General features: G+C 40.7%; 2 protein-coding genes across 17 annotated transcripts in view; one reads left to right on the top strand and one right to left on the bottom strand.

Annotated features, from left to right (window-relative positions):
- Positions 1–12,013, bottom strand: part of PCYT1B (phosphate cytidylyltransferase 1B, choline) — a 73,436-nt gene that overhangs the window by 16,236 nt on the left and 45,187 nt on the right. The window lies entirely within an intron of this gene.
- Positions 1–12,013, top strand: part of PDK3 (pyruvate dehydrogenase kinase 3) — a 114,708-nt gene that overhangs the window by 94,082 nt on the left and 8,613 nt on the right. For 10 of the 13 annotated variants that reach the window (XM_073901967.1, XM_073901957.1, XM_073901956.1 and 7 more), the window contains 2 exons: positions 5,401–5,536; positions 5,629–5,727. The exons of 1 other annotated variant lie outside the window; for it this stretch is intronic. The gene's annotated coding sequence lies outside the window, so the exon portion shown is untranslated. The remainder of the gene's footprint in view (positions 1–5,400; positions 5,537–5,628; positions 5,728–12,013) is intronic. 2 more of the 13 variants (XM_073901958.1, XM_073901962.1) reach the window with 2 other exon arrangements.

Below are 12,013 nucleotides of genomic sequence, written 5' to 3'. Positions count from 1 at the left end.
TCTCAGAGCAGAGAGATCACAGTCTGTTCTTCAGTGAGCTCTCCAGGCCACACTATCTCCGTTTCTGTCTGTGCTGCTATAAACTGCCGCGGCCTGGGTTGTGTGCTCCTCAGCAGCAGTCCCAGTCCTCGCCTCTGGGTCGGGGCACATCTCTGCCCTTTGTGCTTCTAAAACCGCCAGCTGCCCCCAGTTCGCACGTGCGGCCCCACTGCTCTGGGTTTCGTCCAGGGGGCTGCCCTAAAGTCCTTTCCCCATTGCTACCAGTCTGCGGGTCTGAGCCCCGTCCCCAGTGCGGGAGGCTATCACTCACTGGTGGTGTAGGATCCCCACGGCTCCCTCCCCCTGCCATTTATCTTCCGATATCTGCCCGCAGAATCACGGCTCCCTGCTTCATACCTCAAAACCAACCGCCTGTGATATTCTGTTTGTAGAGATCCAGATCTATCTTCTTACATCTTAGACTGATTTCATGGGTGCTCAGAGTGGTCTGGTAGATATCCAGCTCAATTCCAGGGACCAGTTGGAATAGGGTCCCCTACTCCTCCGCCATCTTTTCCTCTCCCCCGCTAACTTTTAAAATAGAGTTGTAAGTGAATTACATACCACCATTACCACATTACAGATTCTTATTTTGACTATATATTTACCATTACCAGTAAGTTTTACACTACCTTATGTTTTATGATGTTCATTAATGTCCTTTTACTCAAAGACCTCCCTTTAGCATTTCTTATAAGGCAAGTCTGGTGGTGGTGAACTCAGCTTTGTTTTTGGGGGGAAACTTTATTTCTTCATTTCTAAAAGATAGCTTTGCCAGGTACAGAATTCTTGGTTGACATTTTTTTCTTTAAATATTTTGGACATACCATCCCATTCTCTCTGGGCCCAAGCCAATCTTGTTGAGAACTCCACTGATAGTCTCATGATGGTTCCCTTGTATGTAATTTACCTTTTTTCTCTTGCTGTTTTCCAAATTTTTTCTTTGACTTTTGACAATTTAATTAGAGTCTGTATCAGTGTAGCCCTATTGGGGTTCATCTTATTTGGGATCTTTTGTACCTCATGGATTGGGATGTTTTAAGCCATTACTGCTTTAAATTTACTTTCTGTACCCATTCCCTCCTCATTCTCTTTTCCTTTTGAAATTCCCTTAATGCAAATATTGTTTGTCTTGATTGTGTCCTTATGTCCTGTATGTTTTGTTCACTTTATCCTTTTTTTTTTTTTTTTTTTTTTGCTCCTCTAACTGGATTATTTCAAATGTCCTCTCTTCTAGGTCACTGTTTTTTCTGCATAGCTGAGTCTTTTAAGACATTATTATTTTTTTTAAAGATTTTATTTATTTATTTGACAGAAAGAGAGAGAGCAAGAGAGGGAGCACAAGCAGGGGGAGTGGGAGAGGGAGAAGCAGGCTCCCCACCGAGCAGGGAGCCCAATGTGGGGCTCGATCCCAGGACCCTGGGATCATGACCTGAGCCGAAGGCAGATGCTTAACGACTGAGCCACCCAGGTGCCCCTAAGATAATATTTTTAAGTAATCTCTACACCCAACATGGGGCTCAGACTCACAACCCTAAGATCAAGAGTTGCATCCTCTACCGACGAGCCAGCCAGAAGCCCTGAGTCTCCTTTTGAAGCTCTTTTGAATTTTTTAGTTCAGTCATTGTACTTTTCAGCTCTACAGTTTTTTTGATGGTTTCTATTTCTGTGTTGAACTTCTTGTTTTGTTTATACATCATTTTCCTAATTTTTAGTTTTCTATGTGTTATTGCAGTTGACTAAACTTTAAAAGGAATTATTCTGAAATCTGTTCATAGATAGCCATTTTTTTAAGGTCAGTTAATAGAGCTTTAGTATCTTCTTTTTTTGGTGTCATGTTAATAGATTTTTTTCATGATCCTTGATTCTTTACATTGGTCTCTGTGCATTTGAGTAGGCAATCTCCTCTTCCAGACTTTATGGGTTTGCTTTGGCAGAGATTGCTCTTTGCCAGTCCCCTCAGTGTGGGTTTCTGGATGTGTCTGTTGGTAATGTCCTTGGGCAGGTGGAGTTTTGCTATCAGGGTCAGTTTCTGGGTGACGCCCCTGGTTGAGCTCTGAGGTCGGGTTTAGGGGTGCCACTGTCTGAGAGTGGTTGGATAAGACTGCTGGTTTGGTTCAGATGAGACCGTACTAATTGCCTGGGTTCTCTGGTCAGGCTTACTGGACTGGCAGGACTCCATACTATACTTAGCAGCAGGTGGACCTATGAATTAGCTTCTCTGCCCTCTTGGGGCAGGAGAATGGGCCTACAGGGCTCATTGTTTCAGGACCTAAATCAGGCAAGGCTGTCTACTGAATTCCCTGGCTAGAATGGGTCACCTTGTTTTGTTCTGCAGATGAAGAGCATCATGGACAGTGATCTCTGTTCAAGTGCCACTATAAGTAGGTCTGTTGGTTGGGATACATAGTTTTCTGTGTGTTCTAGTTAGGTTCCTTGGTCAGGCAGGCCAAAAGTTGTATTCAGTGGGCAGGGCTATGAATTAGTTTATGTATCCAGGCACAGCAAGAGAAGTAGCTCCAAGGCCAGAAAGGCTTTAGGTTTATGGTCTTGACTCAAGCCAACCTATGCCACAAGTTTCCTGCCCAAATGGAGCCATTGGCTTTGCTCTGCAGACTTTCAGCTCTGCCTGTTGGACTCTGTGCTTGAATGTTGCTGGGCTTTGCAGCTTTCCCAGTCTTACAGCCAAGCTTTCTGTTTGGGCGGTCCTGAGGGCTTTACTCAGCAGTGGATGGAGCTATGACAGCTTCCTTGCCTGTGTGGGACAGGAGGGCCAGCTCCAAATAGGCTCCCAGTTTTTCCAGATCAGGCCTTCTGGTCAGGGGTGGGGGCTGGTCAGGAGCTGCACTCAGTGGGTAGGCTATGAATTAGTGCCAATGCCTGGGTGGAGTCAGTGAATCCTCACCACCTAGCCCTGGCTTTGCAGGCAGTCAGCTCTTCCTGCCATACTCTTGGCTCAAGTGCTGCTGGACTCTGTAGCTTCCCAGGTGTTCTTGCCAGCCTTTCTGCTGGGGCAGGGTTGGGAGCCTCACTCGGCAGTAGGGGACAGAGGGCTATGACTCGGCAACCCTTCCTGCACAGAGGCAGACCAGGCTCCAGGGCCAGAAGAATCTTTTTGTTTGAGGGCCAGACTCAGGCAGACTTGTGCCCTGCTGAGTTCCCTGGGTCAGTTGTGCCACTGTCTTGGCTCTGCAGATAAGCAAAAGCACGAGCCAAGACTACCACCGCTTGGGTGCTGCAGGTAGGAACTCAGTCGGCCAACATCCGCACTGGTTGTTGGAAGCCCCTCCCCTTCAGATTCTCAGTGGCCAATGCCCACAGATTGCCTTGCAGTTCCTATAGAATGAGACCAGAGTGGGGGCTCCCAAGCAGTGACCTACAAGGCTGGGGGAAATGGATGTCCACCCTGGACTCTCTTTTCCCCCTATAAAAACTGGAGTCTCAGCAGAGACCTCTGTGTAATGCTGGGCGGGCCTGGGTTAGAGGCAATAAGGTCAGCACATAGCCTCACCCCCATGTTCTAGGATTCTCTTAGTAGCGTCTTGTCTATGAATAGTTGTTAGTTCTTCTGGTGAGGCGGAGCAAAGTCGGGAATGACTTATGTCACCATCTTGAGGAGCTTCATCTCCCCAGATTTTTTTTTATTTGTAATGGCCAGTGCTGGTGAGGGCTCAGGAAAAAGACCACACTCCTGTTACTGCTGATGGCAGGGTAAAATAATGGTGCCTTTCTGAGGAGTAACCGGGCAATAGGTGTAAAAACTTTTGTTTCCTGAGGAGATAATCTGAGCCGTAAATAAATACTCATTGGGTACACGGATATTCATTGCAGGGTCATCACAGACAAAACTGCCAACCCCTGAAATAGGTGAGAGAAATCTTGTACAACTCTGAGGTGATACATTAGGCAGCTGATAAAAATCCAGTCCTTAACGAATATAATAGTGTGAGAATGTTCGTGAGCTACTGCATGGCAAAAATGATTTGGGAGCCGTATATCCTGCGTGATCCCATTTTGTAAAAGGAAACATACACATGCAGATGGTGAAAAGATGGCAGATCCCAGTGACTAATCTGTACAGTTGCACTGCAGGTGAATTTTAGTCTGTTCTTGTTTTCTTTTCTTTTTTTTTTTTTTAAGATTTATTTATTATTTATTTGTCAGAGAGAGTGCGTGCATAAGCAGGGGGAACGGCAGGCAGAGAGAGAAGCAGGTTCCCCATGGAGCAGGGAGCCCGATGCGGGGCTCGATCCCAGGACCCTGGGATCATGACCTGAGCCGAAGGCAGACGCTTAACCAACTGAGCCACCCAGGCGCCCCATTTTCCTGACTTTCTAACAGGTCTGTAATGAACACGCATTACTTCTATCACCACAAGACAGACGACTGAGGCAAGGAGAGGAGACAACGGGCCCTGCATCAAGGACACAGAACGGTAGGGCCTCAGGCACTTCATCAATCCCTCCCCCAACCTTTATAAGCTCTAGTCCGTTACTTCTTAGGATCTCAAGTTTCCTCTAGCCTATACAATTGAGATGACTTGCTGATCACTAAGAACATTTGCAGATTTAAAATTCCACAATTCTAAGAACCTACCAATTATTCACTTTCCATTAAAGGCATTGATAATTCTGCCAAAAGACATCCAACCCCCTCAAAATCTAGCAGAAAAAAAGTGCAGTAGTACAACATCATTACCTTAGAGGAAGCCCATTTATGAGACAAAATCAAATGCCAAAAGGATAGGGTGGCCTATTATTAATAGCAACATTAAAAGAATCCTTGAGCTTCTAGAAGTCATTTGAAAATAAGTATTTTTATTACTATAATATTTAAGTATATTTTTAGTGGCAGCCATTAGCTCTCTTGCTGTTAATGGATTGTCAGCATTTCCATTAGAAGCTCACTTTGTAAGTAATCTACAGCTTGTCTACTGTAGTTTGACTCAAGCTCATAACTGAGAATAATATGCCTAAGGTAATGCAATAATTTGAATCCTTAATGATAAACAATGGTGTCACACTTCATATAATGTGATATCTGTGCGAAACAACTCTAGGTCTCAGTTTGATAGCTCTGTGATCTGTTTCTGGTACATTATGAAGGATGATTCTTCTGCAAAGGAGTTAAATTGGATCAGGTCAGTAGACAGTTTGTAATGAGCTTCCTGGTAAGAAAAGCACTTTAGGAATACAAAAATAAGACCATGGCATGGCATTTTCATAAAGAAAAGGTATTTAAATTACACCTGTAATAAGATACTTTTTTATAAAGTGTTCTCCCAAGAAAATAATCCCATTTACTCCTGTCCCATTAAAACTAATTTTCTATTTCTCTTCCTACAAATTTCTCCTTTTTAAGAAGTTCTTCACATCTACTGAGACAGTAAATGTCCTGACAAATGCCTTCCAAGGTTTCAGGATTTCAGAGAGATTCCAGCTTTACTGCCACAAAAAGAAATGAAAAATATCCTAGTTACATCTGGTTTGGACTTCTGGTAAGCACTGTGGAATTCAAAGAGCATTTGTTTCAGCCAAATCAATAAACAACGCAAACTAACCCTACAAACAATGCCTGACATATGCCTAGGTGCTGTTAAAGGGCTTTAGAGTGTGACAATGTCCTCCACCCAACAACCCTACAAGCTAGCTGAGGGAAAGGAACTTGGCGAAGGCACTCAGCTAGGAGGTGAGTCCTGCTCCTGACCAACTCTCTGTAATTAGCCACTTTAATAGTAAGAAGCTTTTCTGTTGACTCATTTACTTGTGCATTTGTTGGAAGACAAATTTTGGAAACCAACTGTCAAAAAGCTTGAAGTAGGAAATTAATTAAGATCCACAAACTGAATTTTACGCTTTGTAAAATCAAAACAGTCTTAAACATCAGCATGCCATATTAGGATGATTATATATATATTATTTATATAATTATATATTATATATAAATATTCTCTTTACACACACACACACGGTGTAACAAGCACTGGAGAGACTGTGGAGAAATCAGAACGCTTGTGCATTGCACTGGAATGTAAAATGGTGCAGTCAGTGTGAAAAACAGTATGTAAGTTTCTAAAAACATTTAAAAATAGAATTACCATATTATTTAGAAATTCCACTTCTGGGTATATAACCAAAAGAAATGAAAGCAGGAAATTAAACAGATATTTGTATAGCAATGTTGATAGCAGCATTATTCATAATAGCCAAAAGATGGAAACAGTCCAAATGTCCATTAATGCATGAATCAATAAACAAAATGTGGTATATATAAATGATATCCCATTATATACATATATGTGTGTGTACATGTATATATGTATATGTGTATGTATACATGCAATCTGATGTAGATTATTTTTTCTCAACTTGCATGGAGTATTTCCAAGATGGATGTTGGAAAAAAAAACATTTTGTGTATCATAAAATATTATGGAGGGTTTTCTTGGCATGGAGAATCTGAAAGTTGACCACTCATTCCTTCAATAAACATTTACTGACAGCACACTATTTATGGTTCAGGCATAAATATAAGCCCTGAGGTTATAGCAGTAAATAAGGGGGCAGGGGGTATCTATGCTCATGTTTATTTTTTTATTGAGGTATAACAGACATTAGTTTCAGGGGTACAACAGGATGATTCACTATTTGTACATATTGTGAAATGATCACCAGTTAGTCTAGTTAGCATCCATCACCATATATACATTTTTTTTTCTTGTGATGAGAACTTTTAAAGAGCTACTCCTTTAGCAATTTTCCAATACTTAATAGAGGATTATTAACTGCAGTCACCATGCTGTATACTACATGCCCATGATGTATTTTATAATTGTTAAGTTTGTACCTTTTTTTTTTTTTTTTTGGTGGGCAGCAAAGAAAGGTTTATTGAGTGATAGTACAAAGCTCCCGAAGAGGGAGGGGACCCGAGAGGGTTGTCCAAGTTTGTACCTTTTGACCCCCTTAACCCATTTTGCCTGCACCCACCCCCTGCCTCTGACAACCACCAATTTGTTCTCTGTATTGACGAGCACTGGGTTTTTTTGCTTGTTTGTTTTAGATTCCACAAATGAGATCACACAGTATTTGTCTTTCTCTAATTTGCATAATGCCCTCATGGTCCAACAATTTGTTGCAAATGGCAAGATTTCCTTCTTTTCTGAATAATATTCCATGGTGTCTATATACATTTTCATTATCCATTTATACATTGATGGATACTTAGGTTGCTTCCATGTTTTGGATATTGTAAATAATGCTGCAGTGAATATGGTGATATATAGATCTTTTCAAATTAGTGTTTTCATATCCTTCAGATAAATATCCAGAAGTGTATTTGCTGGACCATATGGTAGTTCTATTTTTAACTTTCTGAGGAGTCTCCATAGTGGCTGTACCAATTTACATTCCCACTAACAATGTACAAGTGTTCCCTTTTCTCCATATCCTGATCACCACTTGTTAATTTGTCGCTTTGATAATAGCCATTCTAACAGGTGTGAGGTGCTAGCTGCTTGTGGTCTTGATTTGCATTTCCCTAGTAATTAGTGATGTTGAACATATTTTCAGGTCCTGTTGGCCATCTGTATGTCGTCTTTGGAAATATGTCTTTTCAGATCCCGTGCCCATTTTTAAATCACATTGTTTCTTTTTGTACTGTTGAGTTGTATGACATCTTATTTTGATTAACCCCTTATCACATATGATTTGCAAATATTTGTTCCCATTCAGTAGCATACCTTTTCATTTTGTTAATGGTTTCCTATGTGCAGAAGCTTTTTAGTTTGATGTAGTTCCACTTATTTATTTTTGCATTTGGTGCCTTTGCTTTAGGTGTCACACTAAACCTAACCGGCAAGACAAATGTCAAGGAACTTATAAGAGCTCCTTGGAGTTTTGTTTTCTCCTAGGAGTTTTATGGTTTCAAGCCTTACATTCAAGTAAGATAGTGGTCCAGTTTCAATCTTTCTGCATGTGGCTACCTAGTTTTCCCAGCACCATTTACTGAACAGACTGTCCTTTCCCCATTGTATATTCTCAGCTCCATTGTAGTAATTGAATTAACCATGTATGTGTGGGTTTATTTCTGGACTCTTTACTCTGTTCCATTGATCTATATTTGTATTAAATACCAATGCCATACTATTTTGGTTACTGTAGCTTTGTAATATAGTTGAAATCAGGGAGCATGATGCCTTCAGCCTTGTTATTCTTTCCCAAGATTGCTTTGGCCATTTGGGGTCTTTTGTGGTTCCATACAAGCTTTAGGATTGTTGGTTCTCTTTCTGTAAAAAAGAAATGCCATTGAATTTTGATAAGGATTGCATTGAATCTATCGATTGCTTTGGGAAATATGGATATTTTAACAGTATTCTTCTAATCCATGAGCAAGAGGTAGCTCTCCATTTATTTGTCTTCAGCTTTTTTTTAAGTATAGTTGACATAAAATATTTTATTTCAGGTGTACAGCACAATGATTCACCAGTATATGCATTATGAAATGCTCACCATGATAAGTGTAGGCACCATCTGTCACCATGCAAAGTTATTGCAATACTATTGACTATATTCTCTATACTGTACTTTTTATCCCTGTCACCTAATTTATAACTGGAAGTTTGTACCTCTTTATTCCCATCACATAATTCATCCACCCTGCTCCCAGCAACCACCAGTTTCTTCTCTGTATTTATGAGGGTTTTTTTTCATTTTGGTTTTTAGATTCCACATAAAAGTGAAATCATATAGTATTTGTCTTTTTTGTCTGACTTATTTCATTTAGCATAATACCCTCTAGGTCCATCCATGTTGATGCAAAGGGCAAGATTTCATTCTTTATGGCTGAATAATATTCCATTGTGTGTGTGTACATATTTGTGTGTATACATATCTTTATGCACAGCACACAGTTATCCATTTGTGTATCAATGAACACTTAGGTTGGATCCATTTCTTGACTATAAATGCAATAAACATAGGGGTGCATAACATTTCACATGAGTGTTTTTGTTTTCTTTGGTTAAATACTCAGACATGGAATTACTGGGTTGTATAGTAGTATTGCTGTTTTTAATTTTTTGAGGAACCTCCACACTGTTTTTCATAGTGGCTGTACCAATTTACATTCCCACCAACAATGTACGAGTGTTTCCTTTTCTCCACATCCTAGGCAACACTTGTTATTTCTTGTGGTTTTGATAACTGCCATTCTGACCGTGAGGTGATGATAGGTCACATTGGCTCTGATTTGCAGTTTCTTGAGGGTGGGTGAGGTTGCATATTTTTTCATGTGTCTGTTGGCCACATGTATTTTTCTTTGGAAAAATGTCTGTTCAGGTCATCTGCTCATTTTTTTTTATTGGATTGGTTTTTTTGGTGGTAAGTTGTATAAGTTGTATACATTTTTTTACATATCCTTTCCAAATATCTACTTCAATTCAGTAGGTTGCCCTTTTGTTTTGTTGATGGTCTCTTTTTCCATGCAAAAGCTTTTAATTTTGATGTTGTCCCATGATGTTATGGCTAATGTCAAAGAAATGACTATGTTCTCTTCAAGGACTTTTATGGTATCAAGTCTCACATTGAAGTCTTTAATCCATTTTGAGTTCATTTTTATGTATGGTATTAGAAGGTGGTCCAGTTTCATTCTTTTGCATCCATTAGCTGTCCAGTTTGCTCAGCATGTTTGATACTTGATTATATTTTCTCTTTGTTCAAGTTCTCACTGTGTTCATCCATTCTTCTCCCAAGTTCAGTGAGCATCTTTACGGCCATATTTTGAACTCTTTATTAAGTAAATCAGTTATCTCTGTCTCATTAAGGACTTTCTCTGAGGTTTTCTTTTTAATTTTGAGCATATTCCTCAAGTTTCCTTGATACTCTGTGTTGGTTTCTGTTCATTAGATATAACAGCCACCTCCACCCATGCGGAAGGAGTAACCTCATGGCGGAGATGAAAGTTACCATTCAACCTTCCCACAGCTCTTGGGTTATCTCTCAAACCTTTATGATTGTCCAAATAGTGTATTTTATTTTTAGTGGATCCCAGTAGTGGAGGGTGTACCAAGGCCTGTCAGTGTCCCCAAAGGGAGGATCTCAGTGAGCACCTAGATTCAGCTGATTGGAAGCCAGACCCTCAGGCACCAGCTTTTAAAATATGCAGATATAGGTGTATTTCAGCGATAATGTGGGTTCGGTTCCAGATCACCACAATAAAGTGAATAATGAAGCAAGCCAAAATAATTTTTTGGTTTCCTTGTGCATGCAAAAGTTACGTTTACATTATACTGTAGTTTATTAAATTTGAAATTGCATTATGTCTAAAAAAACAGTATAGAAGTCTTAATTTAAAAATACTTTGTTGTTAAAATAGGCACTCCATTTTCTGAGCTTTCAGCAAGTCATGATCTCCTTCTTGGTGGAGGGTCTTGCCTCAGTGTTGATGGCTGCCTACTGATCAGGGTGGTGGTAGAAGGCTAGGGTGGCTGTGGCGATTTCTTAAGACAGCAATGAAGTCCCATCTCAACTGTCCTTTCAGCAACCATTTCTCTGTAGCATGCGATGCTGTCTGACAGCATTTTATACACGGTAGAACTTCTTCCCAAATTGGAGTCAATCCTCTCAAACCCCGCTACTGTTGGCTCAACTAAGTTGATGTAATATTCTTGATGGTTTGTCGTCACTTCAGTCTTCACAGCATCTTCACCAGGAGTAGATTCCATCTCAAGAAACTGCTTTCTTTGCTCATCTGTAACAGATGAGGAGTTGCTTCTTAAAGTTTTGTCAGGAGATTGTAGCAGTTCATTCCCATCTCCAGGCTCTATTTCTAATTATTCTCTTGCTCTTTCCACCACATCTGCAGTCTATTCCTCCCCTGGCATCCAAAACCCCTCAAGATCATCTGTGATGGTTAGAATCCACTTTTTCCACACTCCTATGAATGTTGATATTTTTACTTCTTCCAATGAATCACAAATGTCCTTAATGGCAACTAAGATGTTAAATCCTTTCCAGAAGGTTTTCAGTTGACTTTGCCTGGCTCCATCAGGAGAATCACTAGCTCTGGCAGCTAGAGCCTTAGGAAATGGGTTTCTTAAATCATAAGGTTTGAAAGTCAAAGTGATTTCTTGATCCATGGGCTGAAGAAGGGATATTGTGTGAGCAGGCAGGAAAGCAACATTAATCTCATTTCACATCTCCACCAGAGCCCTTGGGTGACCAGGTACGTTGTCAATGTGCAGTAGTATTTTTAAAGCGATCTTTTTTTTCTGTGGGCTTACAGTATTCAGTAAACCATGTAGTAAACAGATGTGCTGTCATCCATGCTTTGTTCCGTTTATAGAGCACAAGCAGAGTTGATATAGCATAATTCTTAAGGGCTCAAGGATTTTTGAAATGGAAAATGAGCCGTGGCTTTAACTTAAAGTCCTCAGCTAGGTTAGCCCCTAAGCAGAGAGTCAGCCTCTATTTTAAAGCTTTGAAGCCAGAATTTCAGCTCCCCTCTCTAGCTGTGAAAGTCCTACGTAGCCTCTTCTAATAGATGGCTGTTTTGTCTACGTTGCGTATCTGTTTAGCGTAGCCGCCTTCATGCATTTCCAGAGCTAGAGCTTCAGAATAACTGGCTGCAGCTTCTGCATCAGCACTTGCTGCTTCACCTTATACTATTATTATGTTTTCTTGCCTTAAACCTCATGAACCAACCTGTGATGGCTTCAGATTTTCTCTCCTGCAGCCTCCTCACCTCTCTCAGCCTTCACAGAACGGAAGAGAGGTAGGGCCTTGCTCCGGATTAGGCTTTGGCCTAAGGGGATGTGGCGGCTGGCTGTCCGGTCTTCTATCCAGACCACTAAAGCTTTCTGCGTATCAGCAGGAAGGCTGTTCTGCTTCCTTATTGTTTCGGTGTTCACTTGAGTAACACTTTAAATTTCCTTCAAGAACTTTTCCTTTGGGTACGAGTGGCCGAGCTTTCAACATAC

The sequence above is a fragment of the Callorhinus ursinus genome, unplaced genomic scaffold (genome assembly GCF_003265705.2).
Source record: "Callorhinus ursinus isolate GAN/ISIS: 27379988/994484 unplaced genomic scaffold, GSC_fseal_2.0 scaffold16, whole genome shotgun sequence".
NCBI lineage: Eukaryota > Metazoa > Chordata > Mammalia > Carnivora > Otariidae > Callorhinus > Callorhinus ursinus.
The sequence above is the reverse complement of the archived record's forward strand: the minus strand, read 5'-3'. Positions and strand labels throughout refer to the sequence as shown.